Consider the following 19,036-nt stretch of genomic DNA (forward strand, 5'->3'; position numbering starts at 1 on the left):
TGTGTTAGCCTGAAATTACCTCAATAATCACTTCATTTCCAATAGGACCAGGTACAGTTCTAGTTGTTGCGAAGACAACCAGGAACAAAAAACAAGTGCTTGCCTCATGAAGCATGCATTCTAGTGGGGGAAGACAGATACTAAACAGATAGATGATGTCTGATATTTAACACATTATAAAGAAAATAAAGCAAGGTATAGAGACAAGATGTGACAGGAGTTACTGTTTTAGCTAACACAGGGTATTTCTAGAAGTTTCTATGAAAGTAAAATCAGTTTTAAAAAGGAGGTACAGTGGCCAGGCACAGTGGCTCACACCTGTAATCCCAGCACTTTGGGAGGCCAAGGCGGGTGATCACCTGAGGTCAGGAGTTAGAGAACAGCCTGGCCAACATAAATCCCCATCTCTACTAATAGTACAAAAATTAGCTGGGCATGGTGGCGCATGCTAGTAATCCCAGATGCTCTGGAGGCTGAGGCAAGAGAATTGCTTGAACCCAGGAGGCAGAGGTTGCAGTGAGCCGAGATTGCACCATTGCACTCCAGCCTGGGTGACAAGAGCAAAACCCTGTCTCAAAAAAAAAAAAAAAAAAAAAAAAAAAAGAGGTACACACATTTTAACTAGATTATTATTAATGACATGGCCTCATAATTGCAACAGTGAGATGTTATTGTAAAGTAGTGGCTCTCGAACTGCTGTGTGTATCAGAATCACCTGGAGAGCTTATTAAAACCCAGCTTTCTGGACCCATCCCCAGATTTCCTGATTCAGTAATTTTGCAGTAAGGCCTAAGAATGTGAATTTCTCACAAGATCCCAGGTGATGCTGGGGTCTGGGACCACACTTTGAGACCCAGTGTTGTAAAGAAGCCTTTTAAAGATTATTTTTAAAAGGTTAAAGCAGGCCAGCCATGGTAGCTCATGCCTGTAATCCTAGCACTTTGGGATGCTGAGGCGGGTGGATCACCTGAGGTCAGGAGTTCGAGACCAGCTTGGCCAACATGGCGTAAACCCCATCTCTACTAAAAATACAAAAAAAAATTAGTAAGGCATGATGGCGGGCACCTGTAATCCCAGCTGCTGGGGAGGCTGAGGCATGAGAATCACTTGAACCCAGGAGGCGGAGGTTGCAGTGAGCCAAGATTGTGCCACTGAACTCCAGCCTAGGTGACAGAGCAGGACTCCATCTCAAAACAAACAAAAAAAGATTAAAGCAAAAACCAACTGACCTAATGTTCTTCAAAGATTCTTGTGATTTAGGATTAAGTTTTTAATGATAAACTCATATTCAGATCCAAAAACGGCTATCTTTTATTTCTTTTCTTTTTTCTTTTTTTTTTTGAGACGGAGTTTTGCTCTTGTCGCCCAGGCTGGAGTACAATGACGCGATCTTGGCTCACTGCAACCTCCGCCTCCTGGGTTCAAATGATTCTCCTGCCTCAGCCTCCCTAGTAGCCGTGATTACAGGTGCCTGCTACTATGCCCGGCTAATTTTTGTATTTTTAGTAGATATGGGGTTTCACCATGTTGGCCAGGCAGGTCTCGAACTCCTGACCTTAGGTGATCTGAAAAAGGGTTATATTTCAAACAGTTGAAAGTGACAATAGTGTGCTTTGAAAATGATGTTAAATGACTCTGATAGGGGCTTCAATGATGATGAAAGTATTGATATTAAAGATGCATGTGAAGAGTCTGAATAAAATTATTTATGGAATGTGTTCAGGAAGCTCAATCCAACTAACCTTTATATGCAGCCAAAGAGATTAGGATCTAGTTCTAATTCTTCTCATTAACTGAAAGGTCATAGATAAGAGTAAGGCCAGGCGGGGTGGCTCACGCCTGTAATCCCAGCACTTTGGGAAGCCAAGCAGGGCAGATCACTTGAGGTCAGGAGTTTGAGACCAGCCTGGCCAACATGGTGAAATGCTGTCTCTACTAAAAATATAAAAATTAGCCAGGGTAGCTCGGCGTGGTGGGTGCCTGTAATGCTAATCCCAGCTACTCGGGAGGCTGAGGCATGAGAATTGCTTGAACCCGGGAGGCATAGGTTGCAGTGAGCCGAGATCACACCGCTGCACTCCAGCCTGGGTGACAGAGTAAGACTCCATCTCAAAAAAAAAAAAAAAAAAAAAAGGAAGAAGAAGAAGAATACTGTATACTTAACACTTTTGGTTGAATAATTAATTTACAATAATAACTAATGTTACTTTTGTGCTGATGTTTTACCTAAATGAGAACTAAGACAGTAAAATAATTGTTAATTAAAAGCTATTTGGAGCAAAATGTAAGAAGAATCATTTGGGGGATCCTGTACCCCATATGATTGCATATAACTTGTTAATCTTATTGTGTCCTCCTTGAAGTGCATGCTTTGGGCTGAAATCTGTGTCATAAGTGATGATGTCTCAGCTTCAGCATAGAGCTTTATGGGACATGACAAAATTAGAGATGTGAAGGCATCTACCTGTGGAAAACACATGTAAACAAGTTTTCTCAAATACTTCTTTCTCTTCCTACCTCCCCTGTTTTCCCTCCTCCATCTCTGCATCTCACAGAAAACAGCACCAGTACTCTGAAATTCTGTGCCAGACAGTTGAGGTATGGATGGAGGCAACTGCATTTGCTTGAGTTTTAGAACAATAAGGGCTTATTTTTCACACCTGTCTAATGGTAAACTGAGACACGAGTTGCTAACATTTGATCAGCTGCTAATGATGCTGTCGGTTTATCCCCTTACCTTGTTAGCCCTATATCCTCATGCTTAATAGTTCATGATCAGAAGATTGGTGCTGTGCCTTCAGACATCATGCCTGCATTCAAAGTAGGAAGAAAGAAGGGGGAAGGAGCTTTGAGCACTATTTCTGTCCCTTTTTTTTTTTTTTTTTTTGAGACAGAGTCTTGATCTGTCACCAGGCTGGAGTGCAGTGGTGCGATCTCGGCTTACAACAACCTCTGCCTCGCGGGTTCAAGCGATTCCCCTGCCTCAGCCTCCTGAGTAGCTGGGACTACAGGCACGTGCCACCACGCCCAGCTAATTTTTTGTATGTTAGTAGAGACAGGGTTTCACCCTATTGGCCAGGCTGGTCTCGAACTCCTGACCTCGTGATCCACCCGCCTCAGCCTCCCAAAGTGTTGGGATTACAGGCGTGAGCCACCGCGCCTGGCCTTCTGTCACTTTTATTAGGGAAGCGAAACATTTTCCCAGGAAGCCCCCCGTGGACTCTCACTCCAGTCTCATGAGTTACATATTTATCCCTACCTGCAAGGGGGACAGGGAATCTAGAGTCTCACTCTTTTTGCCATTACCATAGGAGGCAGGCAAGATAAAAGGAGACTGGGAAAAACTCTTGTGTTATTCGATTAACAGTGTCTGCCAGGGAGGTTTAGTTGGTCTCAATATGTATGGAAGCCTGAAGGGAAAAGACAAGAGGCCTTCTCTTAGAGCTTGGCCTCCCCAGCAGGTAGTGAGGTGGGCTTTCATCCTCAGAGAGGTTCAGGGTAGGTTCAGGGCCTCCCTTGGCGACCTGGGAGACCAACAGGGAAGGAAGAACTCACAGCCACGTACTGCAGCCTGGAGCCAGAGGCCTGTGTATGTAATGAGAGTCTTTGAATGTGGGAGCTCCTGGGAATGAGATGTAGGAAACGGTTGGCACCCTAATTACATTCTCCTTGGTACATTGTCATTTTGACCTTTTAATTTTAAAAATGGAAATACAAATTTTATGTAAGCAATACATGCTCATTGTGAAAATAATTCAGACAAACAGAAAAGTCTAACAAAGTAACAATGTTTTTTAACTATTATATATTTTTTAACTATCTGAAGATACTACTGTTAACATTTTGGTGTATTTTCTTTAATTATCTGGGACTCAACACATGTTATCTGTTTGTATCAGCTTTGTAGGACTGCTGTAACAAATTAACATAAACTTTTTAGTATGAAATAACACAAATTTACTACCTCAGTTTTGTAGGTCAGAAGCCTATGTTGGCTCAGCTGGTTTCTCTGCTCTGGGTTTCTTGGAAATCAAGGTGTGGCTGAGCTCTTATTGGGAAGCTCTGGGAAGACTCCATTTCCAAGCTCATTCATTGGTTGGTAGAATCCTGTTCCCTGCTGTTGTAGTACTGAGGTCTCCATCTCCTTGCTTGTTGTAAGCCTAGGGCCTGTCTTTTCTCCCAGAGACATCATTCTGGTCTTTGCACATGGGCCTCTGTATTCTGAAGCCAGCAGTGGTGTGTCAAATCTTACTCAGGCCTGGAATCTGACTTCCTTTTCCTTGTGCTATATCTCCCCTTTTTCTCCAAGTGGAGAAAATCGCTCAAAACTAAAAATATAGGTATGAGTCTAACGTCAAAGGTATGGACATGGGTTAGCTGGAGAGCAATAGTGGTGTCCTTGCCCACAGCTCTATTCTGGAGCTTGTCAGATGGAGGAAATCCAAAGAATAGCTTTATTTATAAGTGCTAGAAGACATTTACAACAGTTTAACACTCTTAGGCAATTGTGGAGAGAAAACCCAGAAACAAGGAAGTAAATCCAGTTTTCGCTTCCCTGTGGAATTCCTTGCCTCAAGGTACCTCAGACTGTATTATGGAAGAAAAGACGCCAGAGTCCTGGAGGCATCTTGGTCTTGATGCTGTGTAAAACTTTACCTTTGGAAAAGGTGCACTGAGCCGAGAAGAGAGTATTTTATGCACATCTCAATGTCTTGAAATCTGACCAAGCCTAGAAATGCATTTTTTTTTTTTTTTTTAAGTGGAGACTGGGTTTCACCATGTTGGTCAGGCTGGTCTCAAACTCCTGATCTCAAGTGATCCACCTGCCTTGGCCTCCCAAAGTCCTGGGATTACAAGCATGAACCACAGTGCCCAGTCTATAAATGCATTCTTTTTTTTTTTTTGAGATGGAGTCTTGCTCTGTTGCCCAGGCTGGAGTGCAATGGTGAGATCTCGGCTTACTGCAACCTCCGCCTCCCAGGTTCAAGCGATTCTCCTGCCTCAGCCTCCTTAGTAGCTGGGATTACAGGCACCTGCCACCACACTGGGCTAATTTTTGTATTTTTAGTAGAGATGGGTTTTCACCGTGTAGGCCAGGCTGGTCTCGAACTGCTGACCTCAAGTGATCCACCCACCTTGGCCTCCCAAGGTGTTGGGATTACAGGTATGAGCCACCATGCCCGGCCTGAAATGCATTCTTATAATGTCACCACCGGCCTATTAAAAAATGTTATTTAAAAGATTTACATTTTTTTCTGACTCATTTGTTTAACAATTTTTTTATTGCCCTCTTAACTACCTAACAGATCTTGCTTTGAAAACTCCTGTCTCATATTAAGGAATGCCATTTTCATCCAGTGCCTCATTCTTGTCTGGAGTGAACTTGGATTCACTCATTTATTTATCAAGGCAATGTATATTATTTTCATCTAGTTGTTTACATTTTATTGCCACTTACATCCAAAATAATTCTGAAACCATTTGTAATAAAAATTTACATGAAACAAAACACTTAAAATGAGTACTATTGAATGTAAGAAAATTAGCATGGTTAGACAGGGTAGTAATTTGCTTTGATTCAATCATTCCTAAATTTAAAGATGTATAACCTTCCTTAGGAAAACACCTGTTCAAACTTGCATAGCTAACAGCTATTTTCAATATTTACTTTTAGCTGGTTAACAAAATACTAGGTAAATCAGACGTGACAGTTATTTACATTTATTTGTATTGTACTGGGAAAAGAAACTCCACAGATTTACTTAGGATTTATATGAGCAGTCAAGTAATAATTAGAAATTGCATTTAGTTATAGAATGTGGAAAATTCAATTATTTCTAAGCCATGCCATGGTTTAAAGCAAATACAGATGAATACCATATTCTGTGGGTGATAATAATAGCTTTGAGCACTTGCATAAGGTCATGCCTAGCTCCTAAGGTTTCAAGATTTATATTGCATTTATTTCTTTAAAATGAAAGTTCCCAATGTAGAAGATACTTCTACATTTGGTATATACATTTGGTATAAGCTTTTTTCTGTCTGTGTGTGAGTGCATATATATATATATTCTCCCCCAGTTAAGGATTTAGACATATATTTTTCTCTTGGAAACAAAATACCTCTCCTATATACCTTGGAGTGGAATATCTGGATCATATAGTAATTCTATGTTTAACATTTTAAGGAACTGCCAAGCTATTTTTTAAAGCAGCTGCACCATTTTACATTCTCACCAGCAGTGTATGAGGGCTTCAATTTCTCCAGATCCTTAACAACACTTGTTATTGTCTGTCTTTTTTATTGCAGCCATGCTAGTGAGTGTGAAGTGGTATCTTATTGTGGTTTTCATTTCCATTTCCCTAATGGCTAATGATTTTGAATATTTTTTCATGTACTTATTGGTCATTTGTATATCTTACTTGGAGAAATGTCCTTTCAAATCCTTTGCCCATATAGAAATTAGTTTGTCTTTTCATTGTTGAATTTTTTTTGTTCTTTAAAATTTTTTTAAATTTCTTTTATTTCTTTTTTCCTTTTTTCTCTTGTTTTTAGTTTTTTTCTTTTTTCTTTTGTCTTTTTTCATTGTTGAATTAAGTGTTCTTTCTGCCTTTCTGTGGTTTGTTCTTCACTTTCTTGAAGGTATCATTTACAGCAAAATGTTTTCATATTGATGTAGTCCAATTTATTTATTTTGCTAATTGTGCCTTTCATCTCATAACTAAGAAATTATTGCCTCACTCAAAGTCATAAATATTTATTCGTATGCTTTCATTTAAGAATGTTATAGTTTTATTAGTTAATTTAGGTCTACGATACTTTTTTTTTTTTTTTTGAGACAGAGTCTCACTCTGTTGCCCAGGCTGGAGTGCAGTGGCATAATCTCGGCTCACTGTAACCTCTTTCTCCCAGGTTCAAGTGATTCTCCTGCCTCAGCCTCCCAAGTAGCTGGGATTATAGGCGCCTGCCACCATGCCCGGCTAATTTTTGTATTTTTAGTAGAGACAGGGTTTCACCATGTTGGCAAGGCTGGTCTCAAACTCTTGACCTCAAGTGATCCACCCGCCTTGGCCTCCCAAAGTGCTGGGATTACAGGCATGAGCTACTGCACCCGGCCTATGATACACTTTGAATTAATTTTTGTTTATGGTATGGGATGTCTGACTTTATCTTTTTGCATTGGATGGTTTGTTGGAAAGACTATTCTTTCCGCATATTGTCTTGACACCCATTTTGAAAATCAATTGAACATAAATGTAAGAGTTTATTTTTGAGCTCTCAATTCTACTCAATTGATCTGTGTATCCATCCCTAAAGTAGTACTATGTTGTCTTGATTATTGCAGATTTATAGTAAAATTTGAAATTAGGAAGTGTGAATTCTCCAACTTTGTTCTTTTTTTCAAGATTGATTCAGCAATTTTGGGTCCCTCATAGTGCCACATACATTTTAGGATTAACATATCCTTTTCTGCAAAAAAAAGTCACCTGTGGTTTTGTTAGGAGTTGCATTGACTCTGTAGATCAATGTAGGCAATATTGCCTTCTTAACAATATTAAGTCCTCTAATACATGAATTTGGTATATCTTTCTCTTTATTTAGATTTTCTTTAATTTCTTTCAATAATGTTTTGTAGTTTTCAGTGTAGAAGTCTTACACTTCTTTTGTTAAATTTATATCTAGGCATTTTATTTTTCATGATGCTATTGTAAGTGGAATGGTTTTCTCAGTTTCATTTTCAGATTGTTCATTGTTAATGCATAGAAATACAACTGATATCTTGTATCCTTCAACCTTGTTAAATTAGTACATTAATTCTTGTAGTCTTTTAAATGAATTCCTTAGGATTTTTTTTTTTTTTTTTTTTTGAGACAGAGTCTGGCTGTGTCGCCCAGGCTGGAGTGCAGTGGCGCAATCTCAGTTCACTGCAAGCTCCGCCTCCCGGGTTCACGCCATTCTCCTGCCTCAGCCTCCCGAGTAGCTGGGACTACGGGCGCCCGCCACTACGCCGGGTTAATTTTTTGTATTTTTAGTAGAGACGGGGTTTCACCATGTTAGCCAGGATGGTCTCGATCTCCTGACCTCGTGATCCGCCCGCCTCGGCCTCCCAAAGTGCTGGGATTACAGGCGTGAGCCACCGCGCCCGGCCTATTAAGTGTTTTTAAACATGAAAGCGTGTTGGATTTTGCCAACTTTTTTGCATCTATTGAGATAATCGTGTTGCTTTTCTCCTTTATGCTATCATTATATTACATTGATTTTTGGATCCAGGAGATTCTTGATGCAAGATAAACCAATTAGTAATTCCCTTTCCTGGGAAAACTCTGACTTGGAACTGAGGTTTAGTGACTTGTAGTCATTTTAATGTCAAAATTCTGGGAGATGATCCAAAACTTGAAAACATGATGAAAACTTTGCAAGTAAGCATCATTCAGGGTGGGGGCTATGGAGGAGCATTCCAGGTGGTGAGTGACCATCCGGGAAGTGAGCCCTGAACCTTGGAAGAGCTGCGTGTGTATAAGAGAAACAACTAAAACTCTCCATGCAAAGGAACAGTCATTTCGTCAGGTGGGGAAGGGTATAGGGCAAAAGGACTCCAACAACTAAGGAGCATACAGCCCCTCTTCTTTTTCCTAGTAAAAAGAGAAGGGAGATCTTTAGAAGAGAAAGAGAAACAGCTTTCTCTGTATAGAGGGGTCTCGCAGCGGAAAGGACCGGCTGGCAGTGGATGCACTGGATTTTATTCGAAGATCACGGACAGTAAAGGAGGAAATTATATAGAAAAGTTGGAGATCCTGTTGCCGACACGCCATTGGGCGGTCAGAGGCTGAGGTCAGTCCAGAAGCCTTTGGATAACACCACGGGGTAGCCCCCGCCAGAAATCCTCAGTTGCCTCAGGACTACTTCCAGCCCCACACGACGGCTAAGTCCTCCGTGAAAGGAAGCTATTTCAAACATGGCCAACACGCCCTGCAAGCCGTGGGTGCTGGGGATTCTGCATGTTCTCCCCAGCAAGTCTGTCCCCCAAGTCTTTCAAGGCTGGCAGCCATGCTAATCTTTTTTAAATGGCTGAAGGGGGCCCAGTATTTGGTTTGATTTGGTTCTGAAATGGAGGCCGAGAACCTTAAAGTGAAATGACAGAGTTGGAGTCCGCTGCTCTACTCACCGTTTGGATGAATGTTGTACGTTGGTATCCCGGACAAGGGCCCAATATGAAGGGGCTACGTTGTCTGGGATGTATACCTTGGGGTTTGTCATCTCGCGCCAGGAAAATTTAGGACACGGACACACACAGGGAGTTTAGGAGTAGAGGTTTCATAGACAGAAGAGAGGAGAATGAGAAACAGCTCTGTCTATAGAGAGAGGGGTCTCTGAGGGGAAACAACCCCCATATAATGTTATTAACTATATTGTTTCTATAGCTTTTTTCCAAATTCCTTTTTGCTTGGAGATATTTTGTGATTTGAAAAGTAGACTTTACGTTTGAGTCATTTTAGGTTCACAGTAAAATTGAGTGGAAGGTATAAAGTTTTCTCATATATTCCCTGACCCCACACATGTATAGCCTCCCCCACTAACAACATTCCTCACCAGAGTGGTACATTTATTACAGTTGATGAACCTATTGACACATCATTATTACCTGAAGTCCTTAGTTTACATTAGAGTTTACTCTTGGTGGTGAACATTTGATTGGTTTGGACAAACGTATTAGGACATGTACCCACCATTATAGTATCATACAGAATATTTTCACTGTCCCAAAAATCTTCTGTGCTCCAGTTATCCAGCCTTCTTTCTCCCCTAACTGCTAGTAATCACTGATCTTTCTACTATCTCCATAATTGTGCCCTTTCCAAAATGTCAGGTAGTTGAAATCATGCAGTGTATATAGCCTTTTCAGACTTCTTCTTCTTCTTATTTTTGAGACGAAGTCTTGCTCTTGTTCCCCAGGCTGGAGGGCAATGGCGCGATCTCGGCTCACTGCAACCTCTGCCTCCCAGGTTCAAGTGATTCTTCTGTCTCAGCCTCCCAAGTACCTGGGATTACAGGCGCCTGCCACCATCCCCGGCTAATTTGTATTTTTAGGAGAGACGGGGTTTCACCATGTTGGCCAGGATGGTCTCAATCTCTTGACCTCATGATCTGTCTGCCTCGGCCTCCCAAAGTGCTGGGATTATAGGCGTGAGCCACCACAGCTGGCCTATTTCTTCCATTTAGTAATATGCATTTATGTTTCCTCCATGTCTTTTCATGACTTGATAGCTCATTTCCTTAGTGCTGAATAATATCCCATTATCCCATTAAGGTATACCACAGTTTATCGATTCACCAAATGAAGGATATCTTGGTTGCTTCCGAGTGTGGCAATTTTGATTTCGAATAAAGCTGATATAAACATCTGTGTGCCTGTTTTTGTGTGGACATAAGTGTTCAATTCTTTTGAATAAAACCAAGAAATGTGATTGCTGGATTGTATGATAAGAGTATATTCAGTTTCGTAAGAAAGTGCCAAGCTGTCTTCCACAATGACTCTACAATTTTGCATTCATACTAGCAATGGATGAGTGTTCCTCTTGTTCCTGTTGCTCCATATCCTCTCCAGCATTTGGTATTGTCAGCATTCTGGATTTTAGCCAATCTATTAGGTGTGTAGTTGTATCACATTATTGTTTCAATTTGTGTTTCCCTGATGACATATGAGGTGGAGCATCTTTTTATATGCTTATTTGCCATCTGTGTTTTTTTTTGCTGAGATGTCTGTTAAAGTCTTCTGCTAATTTTTAAATTAGGGTTTCTTATTGTTCAGTTTTAAGAGTTCTACCTATATTTTGGATAACAATTCTTTATCCGATATGTCCTTTGTAAACATTTTCTCCAAATCTGTGACTTGTATTTTTATTCTGTAGACAGTGTCTTTAACAGAGCAGAAATTTTAATTTTAATTTTAATTTTAATTTTTTTTTTTTGAGACAGAGTCTCACTCTGTTGCCCAGGCTGGAATGCAATGGCACGGTCTCGGCTCACTGCAACCTCTGCCTCCCAGGTTCAAGTGATTCTCCTGCCTCAGCCTCCCAAATAGCTGGGATTACAGTTGCTTACCTAATTTTTGTATTTTTAGTAGAGACAGGGCTTCACCATTTTGGCCAGGCTGGTCTCAAACTCCTGACTTCAGTGATCCACCTGCCTCAGCCTCCCAAAATGTTGGGATTTCAGGTGTGAGCCACTGCACCTGGCAGAAATTTTAATTTTAATGAAGTTTAACCTGCCAAGTCTTTCTTTCATGGACCATCCCTTTGGTATTGTATCTAAGACATCATTGCCAAACTCAATATCATTTAGATTTTCTCCCATGCTATCTTCCAGGAGTTTTATAGTTTTGCATTTTACTTTAGAATTATGATCCATTTTCAATTGATTTTGTAAAGCATATACAGTTTGTGTCTAGATTACTTTTTTTGCATAGATGTCTAGTTGTGCCAGCATCATTGGTTGAAAAGACTATCTTTTCTCCATTGTGTTGCCTTTGCTCCTTTGTCAAAGATCAGTTGACTATATTTCTGTGGATCTATTTTTAGGTTCTCTATTCTGTTCCATTGATCTATTCATGTATTTTTTTAATCAATACCTGCAATGTCTTTTTTTTTTTTTTTTGAGATGAAGCCTCACTCTATCACCCAGGCTGGAGTGCAGGGGCGCGATCTTGGCTCACTGCAACCTCCACCTCCTGGGTTCAAGCAATTCTCCCACCTCAGCCTCTCCAGTAGCTGGGATTACAGGCATGCATGCCAGCATGCCCGGTTAACTTTTGCATTTTTGGTAGAGATGGGGTTTCACCATGTTGCCCAGGCTGGTCTTGAACTCCTGGGCTCAGGCAATCCTCCAGCCTTGGCCTCCCAGAGTGTTAGGATTACCGGCGTGAGCCACTGCACCCAGCCTACGTTGTGTTGATTACTGTAATATTATAGTAAGTCTTGAATATGGGTAGTGTTTGTCCTCCAACTTTATCTTCTTCAATATTGCGTTGCCTGTTGTGCATCTTTTGTATCCTTATAAACTTTATAATTAGTATGTTTTTATCTACAAAATAACTGTTGACATTTCGATTGAAATTGCATTGAATCTATAGATTAATAGTTGAATCTTCTCAGTACTTGGGAAGAACTGACATCTTGGCAATATTGAGTCTTCCTAACCTTAAACATAGGATATCTCTCTGTTTATTTAATTCTTTATTGATTTCTTTCATCCGAGTATTGTAGTCTTCCTCTTGAAGATCTTGTATGTATTTTGGGTGCTAAAGTAATGATATTGTGTTATTAATTTCAAATTCCACTTGTTTATTGCATCTTGTTCATTGCTAGTATATTAGAAAGCAATTAACTTTTGAATATTAACCTTGCATCCTGCAGCCTTGCTATAATTGTTTATTGGTTGCAAGAGGGTTTTTTTGGTCAATTCTTTCAGATTTTCTACACAGATAATCTTATCACCTGCAAACAAAGACAATTTTGTTTCCTCTTCCCTAATTTGTTCAACTTTTAAAGATTCCACATATAAGTGAGATCATGCAGTATTTGTCTTTCTGTGTTTGGCTTATTTCTTAGCATAATGTCCTCCAGATTTATCCATGTTGTCACAAATGGCAGGATGTTCTTTTTTACAGCTGAATAATATTCCACTGTATATGTGCACCACAATTTCTTTATCCATTCATTTGTCCATGAACACTTATGTAGTTTCCATGCCTTGGGTATTGTGAATAATGTTGCAATGAACATGGGAGTGCAGATATCCTCTCAAGCTACTGATTTCTTCTTTTCTTCTTTCTTTCTTTCCCCCTTCCTTCCTCTCTTTCTCGCTCTCTTTCTTTCTTTCTTTCTGACAAAGTCTAGCTCTCTCATCCAGGCTGGAGTGCAGTGGCGCAATCTTGGCTCACTTCAACCTCCGCCTCCCAGGTTCCAGCAATTCTCCGGCCTCAGCTTCCCGAGTAGCTGGGATTACAGGCGCCTGCCACCATGCCAAGCTAATTTTTGCATTTTTAGTAGAGTTGGGGTTTCACTGTGTTGGCCAGGCTGGTCTTGAACTCCTGACCTTGTGATCCACCTGCCCCCACCCGCCCTCGGCCTCTCAAAGTGCTGCGATTACAAGTGTGAGCCACCACACCTGGCCCCAGCTACTGATTTCTTTTCCTTTAGATTATGTATCCAGAAAAGGGGTTGCTGAATCACATGTAGTTGTATTTTTAATTTTTTTTTTTTTTTGAGACAGAGTCTCGCTCTGTCACCAGGACTGGAGCGCAGTGGCGCAATCTCGGCTCACTGCAACCTCCGTCTCCCGGGTTCACGCCATTCTCCTGCCTCAGCCTCCCAAGTAGCTGGGACTACAGGCGCCCACCACCATGCCCGGCTAATTTTTTGTATTTTTAGTAGAGACAGGGTTTCGCTGTGTTAGCCAGGATGGTCTCGATCTCCTGACCTCCTGATACGCCTGCCTCGGCCTCCCAAAGTGCTGGGATTACAGGCGTGAGCCGTCGCACCTGGCCTATTTTTAATTTTTTGAGGACCTCTCCACACTGTTTTCCATAATTCCTGCACCAATTTACATTGCCACCAGCAGTGTACAAGGGTTCCCTTTTCTCCACATCCTCACCAACATTTGTTATCTTTTCTCTTTTTGATAATATCTCACTGTGGTTTTGATTTGCATTTCCCTGGTGATTAGTGATGTTGAACATCTTTTCCTGTGCTTGTTGGCCAGGAAAAGGAGAAATGACCTTTTAGATCCCTTGCCCACTTTAAAATCAGATTATTTGTGTTTTTGTTATTGAGTCGTATGAGTTCTTTATATATTTTGGATATTAATCCCTTATCAGATATATGGTTTGCAAAGATTTTCTCCCATTTCCATAGGTTGCCTTTTCATTTTGTTGATTGCTTCCTTTGCTGTGCAGAAGCTTTTTAGTCCCCGCTTATTTGTTTTTGCTTTTGTTGCCTGTGCTTTTGGTGTTATATCCAAAAAGTCATTGCCAAGACCAATATCAAGGAGATTTTCCAATATTTTTAAAAGGATTTTTAGACTTTCAGGTCTTAAATTTAACTCTTTAATCCATTTTGAGTTAATTTTTATGAGTGGTGTAAGGTAAGAGTCTGATTTCATTCTTTTGCATGTGGATATTCAGTTTTCCCAGCACTAGTTGTTGCAGAGGCTATTCTTTTCCATTGAGTATTTTTGGCATCTTTGTCAAATATTGGTTGACTATACTCTCCCTTTTGATTGTGGTAGCACGGTATATCTTTCTCCATCCCCTTTTAATCTATATATATCTTCATATTTAAAGTAGATTTATGTAGACAACATATAGTTAGGTCTTGTTTTTTGATCCACTCTGACAATCTATATTTTAATTAGTGTATTTAGACCACTGACATTTGAAATGATTATCAATGTGGTTGGATTAATAGCTACTGTAATTGTTACTGTTTTCTATTTGTTGCCCTTCTTCTTTGTTTCCACTTTGGTCTTCCGTTCTTTTTCTGCCTTTTGTGTTTTGTTTTGTTTTTCAGAGGCAGGGTCTCACTCTGTCAACCAGGCTGGAGTGCAGTGCATCATGGAGTGCATCATGGCTCACTGTAAACTCAAACCTCTGGGCTCAAGTGATTCTCCCACCTCAACCTCTTGAGTAGCTGGGACTACAGGCATACACCACCACCACCACCACCACCACCATACCCAACTAATTTTTTTATTTTTAAATTTTTTCATAGAGTCAGGTTCTCACTTTATCGTCCAGGCTGGTATTGAATTTCTAGCTTCAAGCAATTCTTCCACCTTGGCCTCCCAAAATGTTGGGATTACATGGGTAAGCCACCACATCCAGGCCCAAGGTATAGTCATCTTTAAACGTCAATTAGATTAAGCTGGTTGATATTATTGTCCAAATTTTCTATATTCTTACTACTTTTTTGTCTTATCAAATACTATTAAGATCCCCAACTATAACTGTGGAATTGTCTCTTTCTTTTGTTCTATGAATTTTTACTTCATGTATTGTAATAAAGTCTATTATTAGACACACATTTATTTATAAATGTTATATATATTTTAAGGTATTGACCCTTATAATGAAGTCTATAGTAATATCTTTGTCTCGAAGTTTATTTTGCCTGGTATTAATATAGTTATCTCTGCTTTCTTATGCATATTGTATGTAGGATATATCTTTTTCTCTTGTTTTACTTTCAATTTATCTTTGTATTTAAAGTACTTCTACAGAGAGCACATACTGAGTTTTGTTTTGTTTTGTTTTTGTGACAGGATCTCATTTTGTTGCTGAAGTGCAGTGGTGCAGTCACAGCTTACTGTGGCCTCAGCCTCCAAGTGACCCTCCTGCCTTTGCCTCTGGAGTGGTAGTACAGGTGTGTTCCACCACAGCTGGCTAATTTTTTGTGGAGATGGGGTGTCTCCCTGTGTTGCCCAGGCTAGTCTCAAACTCCTGGGCCCAAGCTATCCTCCCGGCTTGGCTTCCCAAAGTGCTCGGATTACAGCTTTTTAAATCCAGTCTGGCAATCTCAGACTTTTAATTGTAGTGTTTAGTTTATTTACATTTAATATAACTTGTTATAGGTAGATTTAGGTCTGCCATTTTGCCATTTGCTTTCAATTGGTTGGTTTCTTTTTGTCTGCCCTTTTTTTTGTTTTAATAAAATGTTTTCTTAGTATTCTATTTTAATTTCTCTATTGTATATGCATATCTTTCAGTTATGTCTCTTTGCAGCACCTTTTTAGTGGTTCCTGACATAGGGATTAAAATCTGCATCTTCAATTTCTCACAGTCTACTTAGAGTTGATATTGAATGACTTCAGGCAAAATCTACAAAACTTTTAACACTATAATTCTATTGATCATCCCATCATCTTTCTGCTACCGTTGTCATATATATTTCATCATTGTAAGTTATAAACCCAACAATCCAGGGTATCCCCCCCCATACAAATTCTCAGAAAACTATTTATAGAAGGGAACTTCCTCACTCTGATGAACAGCATTTACAAAAAAAATACAGCTAACACGGTGGCTAATGGTGAAAGGATACCCATGCTCACCATTTCTAGCCAACAGTGTACTGGAATTCTAGCCAGTTTAATAAGGCAAGGAAAAGAAATAAAAGTCATAAAGATCAGAAAGGAAGAAGAAAGAAAACTGGTGAATGTGGTTTTATTCTTATTTCAGCCAAGCTAATTTCTCTAAACACAATATTAAATCTTTTGAAACTTTTTTTTTTTTTTTTTTTTTACAGACAATTGTCTTGCTATGTTGTCCCGGCTAGTCTCAACATTGTGGCCTCAAGTGGACCTCTCACCTCAGCCTTCGGAGTGGCTGGGATTACAGGAACAAGCCACTGTGCCTGGCTAAATCTTTTGAAAATTTTTAAAAGGAGCCAGTCACACAGATGTTTAGTGCACATCCTGCATCTGACTGAGATGGTTAACTTAATAATCTTTTGCTTTACTTAATATTCTCTTACTTTACTTTGGTATCAACTACATACAGACATAAATGAGCTGAATAGATAGACATTATCTGTAGAATTTGGACTATGACATTTTGACATAATTTAGTTTGGTTTGACACATATAACATTTATATATACTTTTAAACAGGCTTTATTTTTCAGAGCAGTTTTAGATTAATGGAAAAATTGACAAAAAGTACAGAGAATTCTCATATATACCCCTGCACACAGTTTCCCATATTATTACATTGTATTAGTAATGTACTAATATAAACACTTATCTTACATTAGTATGGTATAATTAATGAAACAATATTTAATACATAATTATTAACAGAAGCCCATATTTTATTCAGATTTCCTCAGTCTTTACCCAATGTCCTTTTGTATTCTGGGTTTTCACCCAAGATACCAATTACATTCAGTTGTCATGTCTCCTTGGACCCTCTTGGTTGTGACAGTTTCTAACACTTTTTTGTTGTTGTTGTTGTTGTCCTTGACAGTTTGAAAAGTACTGATCAGGTATATTGTGGGATTCCCCTCTGTTAAAATTTGTCTGATGTGTTTTCTCATGATTGGAGTGAGATTATATATTTTTTGGAGAACAATCATATTATAGCAAGGTTACATCAACACGATTTATGACTTGATGCTGACCTTGATCACCTGGCTGATGTGATATAGGTGATGTAATATTTGTCAGATTTTCCACTGTAAAAATACTCCTCCCCACACCCCATACTGTACTCTTTGGAAGGAGGTCACTATGTGCACCCTGCATTTGTGGGGAGCAGAATGTCCACATAAATTGTTTGGCATTCTGCAAGGGAAATTTGTGTCTTATTCCCCATAACATTTATATTGTAATGCTGTCTATCTATCTATCTGTCATCTTTCTATATCTGCTCTTTTCTTTTTAGGTTCAATAAAGCAGTAAAAATGATCTTGCTCTGTAAGGTTCAATATTATTTCTAAATCTAAAGTGATATGTCTTTTCTTTATGCCACAATTAATTAAGCAGAATGATGTTCATTTTATTTGCTTTCATTTTGACTAACATTTGGCTTTTACTTAAATGTCAAAATTCTCTATACTTCTTTATTAATTATAAAGAAGTAGTTTAGCCTGTGGGCTACGGCCATTAGCCTTGTTTTACAGATGAAGGAACAAGGTGGTTAAGAGCCCTTACTAAGTTCTTACAGCAGATCAGTGGATGAGCTGCCTCTACAATTGATTCTTAGCTTTGATCCCACTTCACTGGGCCTTGTTACATTTAATTATCTCTTTGTAAATTGTAAGACTTTTAAGAAAAAATATTCCCCCTAGTTGTTTCTCGTTTTTGATCTCTAGTTTAAACTTTCCCCTGTCTTTGCATAATGAACATTATACATACTTTAGACTGAAGGGGAGAAATTACAGCTAGGGTTTTCTGCAATGCTTAGGAAACCACCAAAGAGCAAAAACTACAAAGTAAAATTAGTATGTTAGTTGGAAAGCAGGATGAGCACCAGTATTGAACAAAGCAAATGGAAACTACAAATCTGACAACAAATAGAGAACGTACAGGTGTTACTACGTAGAGGAACTTTAGCTTAAAGTTCTTTTCTCTCTGGATTGAAAACAAGACATATTTGCATTTAAATTTGGAAAGTTTTGCTGATACCTAGTCTTAAAAGTAAATACTCCACAGTAAGTGGCTTAACCATAACAGGTGTACACCAGGAATGGAGTATCTACTCTGCTACGTGGAGAGGAGGGAGAGAAAAGTGCAAGTGGCAGAGGAGCTTGGGGTAAAAAGGAAGGTTGAAGAAATGGAGCTATGTGTTAAACTTACTGCTATGGGAATTTTAAATGAATTCAAAGTTGTTAAACGAATAATGAAAGTAGCTTTTTTTTTTTTTTTTTTTTTTTAGATGGAGTCTTGCTCTGTCACCCAGGCTGGAGTGCAATGGTGCGATCTCGATCTCGGCTCACTGCAACCTCCACCTCCCAGGTTCAAATGATTCCCTGGTCTCAGCCTCCTGAGGAGCTGGGATCACAGGCACGTGCCACTACACCTGGCCAATTTTTATATTTTTAGTAGAGACGGGGTTTCACCATGTGGCCAGGCTGTTCTCGAACTCCTGACCTCAAGTGATCAGCCTGCCTTGGCCTCCCAAGGTGTTGGGATTACAGGAGTAAGCCACCGTGCCCAGCCTACACATTTTTAAAAAGTGTTTTATGTAACTGTGATATGAATAAATTTGAACATCTAAAGCCACATGTATAACAGGAAAATGACATTTGTATCTGAATTTAGTGTAGAAAATTATTTACCCAAGAAGCATTTTATCTTTTGAACAAAGAACGTAAAGTACCCTAAAGCTAGATCTGTGAAGGCACAGATTTTTTTTTGTTTTGTTTTTGAGATGGAGTCTTGCTCTCTTGCCCAGGCTGGAGTGTAGTGGCACTATCTTGGCTCACTGCAACCTCCTCTCCTGTGTTCAAGCAATTCTCCTGCCTCAGCCTCCCGAATAGCT

The sequence above is a fragment of the Gorilla gorilla genome, chromosome 19 (assembly GCF_029281585.2).
Source record: "Gorilla gorilla gorilla isolate KB3781 chromosome 19, NHGRI_mGorGor1-v2.1_pri, whole genome shotgun sequence".
Classification (NCBI taxonomy): domain Eukaryota; kingdom Metazoa; phylum Chordata; class Mammalia; order Primates; family Hominidae; genus Gorilla; species Gorilla gorilla.